The 13,536-nt window shown below is 39.2% G+C and overlaps 1 protein-coding gene across 2 annotated transcripts in view; it reads right to left on the bottom strand.

Moving 5' to 3' along the window:
• The window catches only part of LOC306884010 (CUB and sushi domain-containing protein 1-like), a gene marked incomplete at its 3' end in the record, with an annotated part of 521,846 nt that overhangs the window by 243,861 nt on the left and 264,449 nt on the right, over positions 1–13,536 (bottom strand). The window lies entirely within an intron of this gene.

The following is a 13,536-nucleotide window of genomic DNA, read 5'->3' as shown; positions in this document are numbered from 1 at the left end:
AAGCTGCCCATGCCACACGCACTCATGCAACCCCATACCATCAGAGATGCAGGCTTCTGAACTGAGCGCTGATAACAACTTGGGTTGTCCTTGTCCTCTTTAGTCCGGATGACATGGCGTCCCAATTTTCCAAAAGGAACTTCAAATTTGGATTCGTCTGACCACAGAACAGTTTTCCACTTTGCCACAGTCCATTTTAAATAAGCCTTGGCCCAGAGAAAACGCCTGCGCTTCTGGATCATGTTTAGATATGGCTTCTTTTTTGACCTATAGAGGTTTAGCCGGCAATGGCGAATGGCACGGTGGATTGTGTTCACCGACAATGTTTTCTGGAAGTATTCCTGAGCACATGTTGTGATTTCCATTACAGTAGCATTCCTGTATGTGATGCAGTGCCGTCTAAGGGCCCGAAGATCAGGGGGATCCAGTATGGTTTTCCGGCCTTGACCCTTACGCACAGAGATTGTTCCAGATTCTCTGAATCTTTGGATGATATTATGCACTGTAGATGATGATAACTTCAAACTCTTTGCATTTTTTCTCTGAGAAACTCCTTTCTGATATTGCTCCACTATTTTTCGCCGCAGCATTGGGGGAATTGGTGATCCTCTTGCCATCTTGACTTCTGAGAGACACTGCCACACTGAGAGGCTCTTTTTATACCCAATCATGTTGCCAATTGACCTAATAAGTTGCAAATTGGTCCTCCAGCTGTTCCTTATATGTACATTTAACTTTTCCAGCCTCTTATTGCTACCTGTCCCAACTTTTTTGGAATGTGTAGCTCTCATGAAATCCAAAATGAGCCAATATTTGGCATGACATTTCAAAATGTCTCACTTTCAACATTTGATATGTTATCTATATTCTATTGTGAATAAAATATAAGTTTATGAGATTTGTAAATTATTGCATTCCTTTTTTATTCGTAATTTGTACAGTGTCCCAACTTTTTTGGAATCGGGTTTGTATTGTATTTAAGCTTGCTGTGTTATTGGAATCTATGGTATTGTAATCTTTTGATGTCTAATTTTTCCCGATCACTATTGTTTAGTTTCACATGCTTGGTGTGATTATTTAGAATTTAGGATCGTTTAATCTATGCCTTAACCGCGTAATAGATAAAATTGATATACTTTGATGTACTTTGGGTATGCAAAATACTTGGTGTTTGATTTCGAATGATAATTTGGTGTGGATGAAAATTGACCTTTCTCATCATAATGTATGATTAAAACACTTCTATGTAATATACTTCCATACTTCTATGGAATCTGCTAGGACATGCTCTTCATGTTATGGAATAATTCAGCAAAGGATTTATGCACGGAAAACTGAGCCGTGCGGGGTGGGGCTCCGCCCTACAGAAACACTTGTGATTGGATCAAACAGCAAAAGGGGCAGACTGAGATCAGCCCGTTAAAAGACAGACACCCAACTTTGGTGTGCTCTCTTTGCTTGCTCGTGCGCTGTTTGAAACTTCGGCTCCTGCTCTGATCGCACTATTAAGCGCTTCCAGCCATTAACATCTGGCCAAGCATTGAACAACTTTCAAGACTTAGTCAAACTTCTAAAGAAACTTTAACATCTGAAGCCGTAACAACTGAAACAGACTTCCTAAGAGCGTCATCACGTCACAGATAAACAAACCAATCGCAAGAGGGCATCCCCAGTGACATCACACAACAGCGATTTCAGCAGCCAATCCGCACCCGGGGTTCCATCGACTAGGAAAGGAACAGAAACTCAACTTAAAGCAAGTACTATCAAACAATTCTTCATAATTCTGCTGGAAACTGGTTGCATTCATATTTAAGTGTAAAGATAGTAAAGTTCCTTGCTGGTGACTCCCTCAAGTTGAAGTTAGAGCATTCTTGAAAACGAGCATTAGAACCTTAAACTCTCTTCAGATCAAAACAATTCATTGCAAAATGTGTGTTTGTGTGGATGTAATCTGTTTTGGGTTATTGTAACTTAGTAGTGTTGTAGAGTAGCAAATAAACTTTGAATTTATTAAGAAATCTTTGTCTGGTGCTATGTGATTTTCAAGTCTTAAACTATTTGCCAAAGATCGCATTACCTATGCTCAAAAATTACCTAATCAATTCTGTGTTATTATCGTGGCCACGGGAATAATCTGAATTGTTAAAACATACTGGTTTTAATGCTTGCTGGACAAGTCGTTAATGAGGTATCTCATTAACCCAGTTAATGAGGTTCAAGTGCTCAAGTGCTCATCACTTTTTAGCTCCACCCACAGCACTCTTTCAGGAGCTTGGCTGTTTTAGGAAAGAATCGTAAAGCTGTATCTTTCTTTTATAAATATGATAAAACTAAAGATATGAAGGATGCAGTACTACTCTATAGGTAACCAATATTAACAAGAGATTGGGTGAATAATCGCGTTTGGTCTCGTACTGTATCGCGTATCTTGTCAGTGTGTGCACTTGCTTGGCCATTTTTAGTTGATAAACAGGAAAGTGGGTTCAAGCGCCAGCAGAAGGCAGTGTAATGAAATAGTCTTTAAGAGAAGCAGTCTATCAGCGGAAGTTTAAAATCAGCTTGTAAGTGTATTTACTTGTCTCAGTGTTTAGCGCATTTGCCGTTGCTAAGAAACGCTTATTTTTGTTTACTGTGTTGAGAGGTGCTGAAATCGTGTTTGGTCTCGTACTGTATCGCGTATCTTGTCAGTGTGTGCACTTGCTTGGCCATTTTTAGTTGATAAACAGGAAAGTGGGTCCAGCTGAATTGAAATGGTGATTTGTTGGATTGGTATAAAAAAGGTTATTATACCGCGGTAGCGGTCGCGGCAGTCGTCGTGTGAAGCCCTCCTAGTGTGAAGACCGAAGAGTGTAAAGACCATCAACTCTACCGTGCGACTCCACCGGGCAGGGACACCAGCAAGGGATAGAAGTATTGCTTTTTATTTTAGTTTATTAATTTATATATTTATTATTGAAATGTTGTTATATGCATGTGTCAATTTTATTTAATTTCTTTATTTTCTTAAATATGTGGGTATATAGTATTTGTAGAGTTGTAACTTTTAGTTTTAGTTACTTTTTCTTATTTGTAAGTCGCTTTGGACAAAAGCGTCTGCTAAATGACAAAAGTAAAGTAAGTAAAAGTAAGTATCGTTAATAAGGTATAAGTTGGACGTTTTGATTAATATCGATTAATCATGTTAATATCAATATCGAATCTTAAGAATAGATTCCCTAAAAGCTAAATTAAAATAAGGGCTAATCCTTTACATTTGCAACATTGCATTCAAGGTATACATTTCATAATAATAACAATAAAAATAATAATCATCATCATCATCATGATCATCGGTTCACCGGTAAACACAAATTAGTTTAATTTGTTAACATTACTTGACTACACTAGTCAACATGAACTAAAGATATGAAGGATGCAGTACTACTCTATAGGTAACCAATATTAACAAGAGATTGGGTGAAACTGTGTGTGTTATGCCCCCTTTAAGTGCAAAAACGCATCTTCCAGCTATTAAAAGAGAGATTTCCATAAAATAATATTTTTTGTCATTTCATCAATGTATGTCTGGATGTAGCTGACAACTCTCTCCCTCAGATGGCCATGATCACTGCATCAGTTTTTGAGGCTGGACCCATACTGAAGCATCATTTGTGGATGTCACATACAATCACTGTGAGAGCATGCATTTTTTAGGGAGTTTTAAAGTCACCTAAATCGCTCCCAATCCCTATCCTTCTTTACATGTTTGTTTCTGCCAATTGAGTTCACCAATAAGGAAGGTGTTTCACCCTTCATCCTTTAATTTCTCGTTCTGCACAGCTCAGGATGAGGTTCAGCTATTAATCATAGATTTGGAGGGTGAGCTTTTGGACTTCTGTCATTGAAGACCCACTTAAACCTCCACTATCAGGTTGGGCTGTGCAGGCAAAGTCTGACACTGAGATGACTTCTGTGCTTACCCAGTCTAGTTGGAACATCACCCACAGCCACAATCCACCCAGTGCAGGCCAGGTCATTGAGACAGCACGCACAAGGTTAGTCCCAACTAGGGATGCACCGATACCACTTTTTCCAGTACTCGCCCGATACCGATGCTTTAATTTTTGGTACTTGCCCATACCGAGTACCGATACCGATATTTTTATTGTATTTTTAAATTTTTTAAATATTGGGTAAAGAAAACAAATGAGTATGTAAAATGTTAGTTGATTAACTTCATTTATCAAATAGATACTGTCAAACCAAAATTTATTCAGACACCTTCAACATTTCTCACATTTTATTCTCTATAGTTTAGAAAATGCTAATAAAATATTACAAGAACTCCAAGTTAAACTGTGTCAGAACTAATTTAGCTTGATAATACCTTTCTAACAATCAATCAAAATTATTCAGACAGCTGTTGGTATGACAATATTTACACAACTATCAATACTTTGTCGGGCCACCCTTAACCTTAATGGCAGCCTGTAGTCTCCTGGGCATGCTGTCAACCAGGTTCATGAAAGCCTGAATTTCAATTTTTTCCATTACTTGGTCTGAATAATTTTTGATCTCACTTTTGTATCAATTTTACTGGTAGTCCACTGTATGAAGAATTTTTGGGTATAATTTGTCACAGTTTACTTTATTTTGCTATCCTCAGTTACTTAAATTAACTATAGTGTCCTGCACCCACTAGTAAAAAAAACAAAAATTATATCTGGTCTCTGAATAATTTTTGGTATTTTTCACACTTAATTATGCCCATTAAAATGTAATTTAAATTTTTTTGTTACTTTTACTGTTAATTTTTTATTTATTTATTTGCTCTATGGTACATCATCTTAAATAGCATTAGAGCTGCTCCATTGCAGCAGCTCAGTGCTGTAACCACGCTTTTTGCTGTAATTATGCAGGGAACCACTCGTTATAAATCAATAATTTTCAGATATAGAATTTATTTTTTTTCATCTGAAACATTTAGATTTCAAAGCCATATAATTGCAGAAACACGCATGAAGCAAGGAAAACACGCACAGCGCGCGCACTTATGTGTACCGGAGCAGATGAAAGGGACAAGTACAGAACAGCCTAGCGCATTTCACACAGGCTGATAGTTTCACTTGTGTTTCACTCGTGTTCAATGCTTAAGGTTAAAAATAAATGATGTTTAAAGTGAATGAATGCCCCTATATGTTGTCATATAATTACGATTTAGTTTTAATTCAAATGATGCATGCTGAGCGAACATCAATAAAGATCACACCACAGAAGTGCGCGCGTGCTCTCTCTATCTCTCTCCTACTGTTAAGTAACTTGTGCATTGTTTTACTTACTCGTTTTTGACATTTCCGACCGAAGTACAAACTTTCCAGTGATATCTGTGAGAAAGGGATATTCACTCGACAAGCTCACGCATCTGCGCCGCCGCGCGCTGGATCCACTCAGCGTGTTTTGCTTATCAGCTTGCTCACATCAGCTATACAGGCATTAATACTGAATGTTTAACATTATATTCATTGCATGTACATTTTTAGACATCCTTAATCTCTAATAACTACATTCTGCTGTCTGTTTTTCTGTTGTTGGTGTTTCTTTGTCTGAATATGGCACTGATCACATGCGTGGTATCGGCGTTTAGTATCGGGGCATTTTAACGAATACGAGTACGAGTACATGAGCTCAGTATCGACCCGATACCCGATACCAGTATCGGTATCGGTGCATCCCTAGTCCCAACCCAGCATAATGAAGGAGCTGTGCTCAGTGACCAATCTCGCCCTATAGCCTAACCTCCACCCTTTTAGTTTTATCCACCCTTGTTGTCCAGGAACGGCAAATATATGGTTCAACATTACATGATGTCACCAAGGTCCTCTCCTTAAGTCTCCTGCACCAGCTCCACCACAGCCCAAGGTGTCTGCCTGCCCCGAGAGAAGTCCCTTGTGTAAAGGTGACCCTGCCAGCCCACCAGACCAGCTTGTGTTCCTGAGTGTTCCTGAGGTGCAACGGATCACAAGAATGAGCAGCTTCCTCAACTGTCGCAGACCGATCCATCGTGGGCTCTGGAAACATGGTAGGTGCCTCAACACCCTTATGTAGCATTTGAATGCAATCAAGATGTTCGATCAGGTTTTAGGCATCATAACTTTCCCTCCTCCCTTGTTGTAATGAAATTACAAATTACCGATGCATGTCTAATGTCCGCCTCTGGTTCAAAGGGCGTTATCACCTCCAACGCTATCAGAGACAGTCGTCAACTTTCTCTTTGAGCTTCAAAGTGATTCTGGGGGGGCAATTCCCCCATCCCCACGAGGAGGCCCAGACACACTCAAAAGCTGCAATACACATAGGAAAGGACATTGGCTCCATTTATCCACAATCAAACTGTTCCAAAATGTATATAGTGTAAGCCTGTTTTGTATGCATGCTCCTAGGTTATAGTAGCTTAGTTACAACTTTGTAGTACTGTAGTGAAGCTCCAATTACTTGGATCTAGACATATGAATGTATCACTGCTTTAATGTTTTCCAAACCCTTGCATATTAGGTATCAAAATGACTGTCTTCTGATTCCCAAATTAATGGTGTATATTATGTCACCATAACTTGCACTATACTCTTTGTACCATACTTTGACTTAATATTGGACAAATCCTCTAGACCACCATAAACCATGTAAATAAGGTGTTGAGTGAGACAAAGGAACCTCTCCCGCTCAAAATTCACACCTCTACATTGGTCAATCTGCCAAAGATGGGTGTGACCAGGGACCGTTAAAAGGCCCTAACCCAAACCCATCATTGCTCTTTTCCCTTTGAGACACACTTTCCAAGACTCATCACCCTTGAGTCGGATCTTCTGGCAGTTTTTATCCTCAAGTAACTTCGTCAATTCGCTGTGGACTCTCCAATCTTCAGAAGAACCCGACGAAAGCCTCCAGCTCACTCCTACTGAACTCATCAAGAACCTCTGTTTTCTACCGCATCCGGACTCTTGTTGGTGCCGGCAGAACAGGAGGCCAGGGCGGATATGGTGGATTCATCCGGGGAAGCTCGTGAGCGAACACCGCTGTCTCGGGAGGAACGTGAGCGGGCACCATCGCCTCGGGAGCTTCGTGAGCGAACACCGCTCACCCCGGGAGGGCCTGAAGTGAGCTCCGCGGCCTCAGTGGAAACATCAGTGGACTCCGCCGCTTTGGGAAGGCCTGAGGCTAGCTCCGCGGCCTCAGCAGGAACATCAGCGGAACCATTGGCTAGTGGATGCCCATCCTCTACGGGAGGTGCTGCTGCCTCCTGGGCTCTAGCAAACGGTGCCTCTTTAGCAGACATCTGTAGAGCGGTGGGCTGGGCTACACCTGATACCTTTGCAAGATTTTACAATCTCCATTTTGAGCCAATTCCGAATGTTATTGGATAAAAACAGGTAAACTTCGGGCAAACTGGTCACTTGGACACAGTGGCTTTCGCCTCTCAGAGGCCGTAATATGCACTTTTCTATCCATGTGACTTACTTCTGGCGAATGCTGGATGCAATCTTTTCTTTCCAGTTCTCATCAGTAGCTAGACTTGGTGAAAGAGTCCAGCTACCAGTCCCATTAATTACAGTATGTCCCCTTTCAGGTGAGCCTGTTTAATTGGGCTAAGTGCTCCATATGTAGTAATTCCCCATTGGTAATCCCATATGTTGCATCTTCCACTTTAAAGGTCCCCTGCACCTTCCAGTAGGCAAGTCCTTGTGATGTATTCGCCACATACTAACCTCCCGTTAGGTAGGTTGTGGTCTCTACAGTGTCTTTTTCCTTATATAGGGAAATAGCATGTTCCCCAGTGTGAACACTGGTTATGCAAAACTGTAAGTTTATTTTTCATTAAAAAGGTAAAATAAGGAACAACAACAACAACAACAACTGAAAAGATCAAGTAATGAAGCTCGAGCAACCTATTCCCATTGTGAGTACAGGCCCCCTGTGATAACGGGGTTAGGAATATTTACTCTGGACATTGGAAGAGTTACAACAACAGTACCCAAAACGCTTATATTTCAGCAATTATATCCTCTAGCAGAATGATATCATTTCTTGAATTTGCTTTAATAAAATAATTCAATGAAAATGTATCCATAATATTTTCTTTAAACTTTAAGTTGAAAATAAAATAAAATCAGTAAACCTGTGATAAACTGTGAACACCCTTAACTCTCACAATATAGCATGACCCCAATTATTTTATTGCTTAATTACTGTTTAGCTGGAATAGTGAGAAAACATTCATTAGGGACAGGTGCTGCCAGTCAACACTAAGTTTATATTTACGTTTCTTGTTACTTGTGTTTCAGATTCTCATGACTTTGCTCTAACTTCACTTGAAACATATTACCATGCACCACAGACTTGATATCACCATCTACTTCTTGTAACATTGGGCAGACATGCTCTGTATATAGAATAAAAAAAATTTGACATCTTTCAAATCAAGAGAACAAAATTAAAAAGCACTATTGCCTCAATTTTCCTTAGAAATGACTGGCTTGGACAATACCTATGAGACATACGTGGTCAAAAATGATCATTTGATGCTGCTTAATAGTAAAATAAAGAGTAGTTAGTATGGGTGCAAGGCTGTGATGACTCATGCATGTCCATGCACCAGCAGAAACGAAGATAATTATTTTGGACTTTTTACCGCTGCAATGCACAGGTGAACTGTCCTCATACAATTGAATGATTTACTATTCAAACTGGGAAGATTTTTAGCTGAAACTAAGGAGTAATTTCGTCCATCTCCTTCCAGTAGACAATACGAGTTTAAGTTATTTGATGCAGAAGCTTAGCTTTGAAAAATGACAATTGTATGACAATTGTATTTTGGCCATCTCATCTTTAAAGGTGCTTTCAGTAGTTTGATGCCAATTTTACAAACAAAATAAATTCCACATTATGAAATAAATTGTGTTTTTGTGAAGAATCATCTGAATTGTACAGTATTGTTAGGTGATGCAAAGAGCAAAAGTTACACAATGGACTATCATGCTTTATCAGGGGAGACAATGGTAAAATCACTACATGTATTGCCAAAAAAGCAATTCAGGTCTTAAGCCAGAAGACAATGGACAAGGTGGAAAGATTTGATGACAGAGAAAATCCTGAGTAGTGATGCCCATGTTAGGTAAGGCTGGCCACACACTTGAAGATTTTAAGGCCTGAATCGAGGCTTGTCGCAAACTGTATTCTGTCCAAAAAATCCTCTGTTGTGTGGTGTCATCACAATTACATAACTGCTCCTGATCGGGGACGGAGTTTTCCCGAACTCAAATTGTAAATATCAAACATGTTTTTCTATTTAGTTTTTCACTGTTTTTCTTCTCTAGTCACGTTTGATCTCGTGACTCTCCGTGAGATCTTGTGCCACTGTGAATTTGTTCCTGCAACCAACAAGTGTGTGGTTTCGAGGTCTGGTCGAATCATTTAGTGTGCACTTTCAAAGGATTATAAGGCTAAAAATCAGTTGGTTTTAAAATCCCATGGTTTTGAAAATCGTCTGGTTGACCTTTTCTGAATTTGAAAACCGTCTAGTGTGTCCAAGGCCTAAGAGAATTAATTATTGTATAAACCAGCCTGAAAACCAATTAATACTACAGTGTAATTTACATAGAACTTTTCAAACTGCACTTAACCCATATCTTAAACCATACCATATCTGCAAGTTGTCAAGCTTAATCATTAAACGACATTTTGATATCACAAGGGAAGGATATTTTCCCTCGTAAATTTACAAAAGGTCACAGACAAGCTGTATGCCTTCTGACAAGCTGTATACTACACTTTCCGATTAAGTACTACACTTCAAGAACACGTATATTTAAGGCCACTTTTATATGTTGTGCCATATGTACAGTAATTGTTTAGAAAATCATATTTTGGCAGAGATCCATGTGATAATCTCAGCACGGTCCCTAAAAAATGATAGTAATAATTTGGGAAATTTTAAGATATGTTATGCAAAACTCCAATCTGTGAGTACTATTACAAGTAAAACTACAAAAAAGAAAATACACTTAGAATGTCTACATTATTATACTTCTCTGTAAAAATATTAAATACAAATATATTCCAAATATATATAAACTTTTCTGTATACTTGTCAGCATAAGGAAAGTATGCTTAGAATACTCAATTGTACTTTTCAGAAATATATCTCAATCAAAAGATTACATACAAGTATAGGCCAAATATTATTTTCTTTATAGTGGTCAGTTTAAGACAGGTATATTGAAGTACAATTTTGATAAGTTTATCTCTGATTAGTTCATAAAAAGTAGACTGAAAATATTCTCTCTTATTTTTAGTTAAAAGTAAATGCAGTATACTAATAGAGCACTTACATTTTTTGTAAGGGTAGCCAGTATGCTTTACACTACAGCGATGAATCATGATTTGGTACTTGCTAATTCTAGTCAGTGGCAGATGGTATTGGGGCAGAGACATGCTAATTAGTAGTAAATTAACATACAGTTGGCATCCAAGATAACAGACATGGACTTAAAAGCTTTAATACAGGAAGTCACTGGCAGTTCTTATTGCACAAACTGAAGGTCATCATTAGTGTACTGCATACTGCTCAGAATATAGTCTACTATTGTTTAAAAATAGCATGTGCACATTATGTTATGAAATGCATTTGAAACATCTGCAACATGGCCATATTTAAACCCACCCTAATGTAATGGAAGCCAGCTAATAAGCAGGTAAATCTCACTCCCCTGATCTCAACAGGCACACAAGAGACTGAAACTAGTGGCTGTGGTCTTTATCATCCTTTTTTAGCATGCCTGCCCCCAATGCCAGAAATGCCGGTTCGAAACCCCCTCAAAGTGAGTCGAGTTGAAGGGTTACGCATAGGTCCTGCCATTGGGCAGGGATCCTCAAAACTGGCCCTGGAGAACCACTGCCCTGCAGAGTTTAGCTCAGAGACAAGCTAACCAAGGCCTTCAGAGTTACCAGAAAATGACAGTGATGAAATGGGAGTTAGTTTAGGGTTTGTGCTAAAGTCTGTAGGGAAGTGGCCCTCAAGAGCTCGATTTGAGGAACATAGGATGTAAAATAGCTCATCCTGTGAAAGTGGATAGTTACACAATAACTATTGATCAGATGCAGGTCTCTGAGGTAGAGCTATATATTTATGGATGGTTAGCTAAGAACTGCACATATTACGTTTCACCATTAAGTATCTTCCTCTTGTAAAGCCTAATCTTTTTAGCGCAGTCTTCAAAGATCGTAAATGATATTTGGTCAGTCCTAGAGAAACTTGAATCAATAACATAACACATTTTCCTATGTATACAGGTTTTGAAAGACTCTTTTGAATGTCTGGCCTAAGGACTAAAACCTGAAAATTAAATAAAGGGTGAAGTCAGATTAGGCCTGAAAAACACTTGAAAACCTGCAGATGTGAAGGGCTTTCACTAACAAATGATGATATATACGATATATACGGCGTAGCAGCCAGACAAGTTTTATGGCCATGAACCATGTCTCGGAATGATAATAACAGATCTAAAGCATGTTTGACATTTTCCACTCACTGATTGTGTGTTTTTGCTTGTCTTCCCCACTTTTTTCCCTTTTTTCTTTTTAATGACTCAACAACAGTTTCAGCACCTGATGATTTAAGTGTTGCTTTAAAAAAAATCTTATCTCAGAAAAGATCTGGTGCAATAATGAAAACAATATTTCAAGTGAATGCATGTAAAGTCTCAAAGATGTCAGAGTCAGACCTGTCTACTCTGGACACGTGGCACATCACAACAACTGTTAGTTTCCATAATCTATAACTCTGCTTACAGCAGAAGTGCCCATCGCCTGTTACAATGTAACACTTTCAGTTAATAAAGACCCAATAACTATATTTCACCTATGCCTACTCTCCAGCTATTCCCTTCAGTATTCTCCTTTTTCCTTTGTCAGTCTATATTAAAATTGCTTTACAAATTTCATATATTTAGATGATTTTCTTATTATACCTCTTATTCTTTTTCTGGACAATAGGTGGCACTATTTACCTATTTATTTATTTATTTTTGCTCTAAATAATTTTGTGTGGAGCTCGACAAAATGTGTCACAGATTTAATTTCCTTCTGTAAATTTTTTCAACTATTTCCAAAAATGTCTCAGGTTACACCTGTAACCATGGTTCCCCGAAGGAAACGAGATGCTGCGTCGGAAACGCTATGGGAACGTCTTCCAGCGTGACCACGCTCTGAATCACATGTGTAATCTGTCCAATGGATGGGCGAGACGTCACGGGCGTGTGACGTAATCGACCAGGAAACTTAAAAGCACGTGCGGTGGAACCGGCGTCTACTAGGAGTGAAGCAACCGCTCGCAGGGATGCCGGAAGTATGGCCCGAGACGCAGCATCTCGTTCCCTTCGGGGAACCATGGTTACATGAATAACCTGAGACGATCTCCTTCAGGAACTCGAGCTGCATCGGAGATGCCAATGCCGCCAGACTTTCAAATCCCTGCCTAGTGTGGAAGAGCACAACTAAGACGAGAGAAAAAAGGGGGCCACCAGTGGCTAAGTGGGCGAGGCCTGCGTCCCGAAGGCCAACTCCTGAGAAGTGAGTCTTGATCCCCGGAAGAGGGGAGAGCAGAGGACTCGAGGCTATGGAATAGCATCCTGATCCACCACGTAGCATAAGCCCGCTGGCCTTTTTCAAGTTTATTTCAAGTGACTGTGTAGGGGCAAACAACACTAAACTAAACTGTTATATATTTTGCTGACTTGTGTACTTACATTATCTCAAATGTTTCGAAGAATGTTTAAATCCAGAGAAATAGTTATTTTAAATAGTGGCTCGTCCCTGGTCATTGCGTAGCCTGCCAATGATATCATACACCCTCGATTTCCAGTTGTGTTTTGTAGAAAACATGGAAACACTAAAGACGCTATAATATGTTAGGTGTTTTATTAGACAGGAGACAACCGCACAGAGTAGCATTATAATAGAACTTTGAAGTGTGTTCAGGCGCATTGTTTGTGCGTTGCTATTTTGAGGCATCTGAAATAGACTGCACCACTGACCAACTAAAACCTAGTCTAAAGTCAATGGCGCAATATATATATATATGTTTTTGTTATTTAAAGAGCTTGTTAGTAATATGCGCTTATATGCAGGTCCGCAAAGCTCGTACACTGTTTTTATTACACACACAGGGATGTGCAGCAGCACACAAACATGTCAAATATAAAAAATTAAAGGATTACAATGTACAAGATTATTATTGTGTAGGTGACATAAATATAAAAATGCCTACATGTCATAATGGATAGTCATTGCATGTATCAGAATAAGGCTACCTATTTGCTTGTGCATGAGCAGCTCCGTTTCCTCACTGGAGATGCGTTCAGTCTTTGTTCTTGCAAATTCCGCCATGTAAATAGCGAATACCCCCAACTGGCTCTTAAAGGGAATGGGAGATGAGACTCTGATTGGTTAATTGCACGTTATGGCCAAAACACAAGAGAATAGGGACAACCCTTTTAGACC

This window comes from Barbus barbus (assembly GCF_936440315.1).
Source record: "Barbus barbus genome assembly, chromosome: 18".
Lineage (NCBI taxonomy): Eukaryota > Metazoa > Chordata > Actinopteri > Cypriniformes > Cyprinidae > Barbus > Barbus barbus.
Note: the sequence above shows the minus strand (reverse complement) of the source record. Positions and strands in the feature narration are given on the sequence as shown.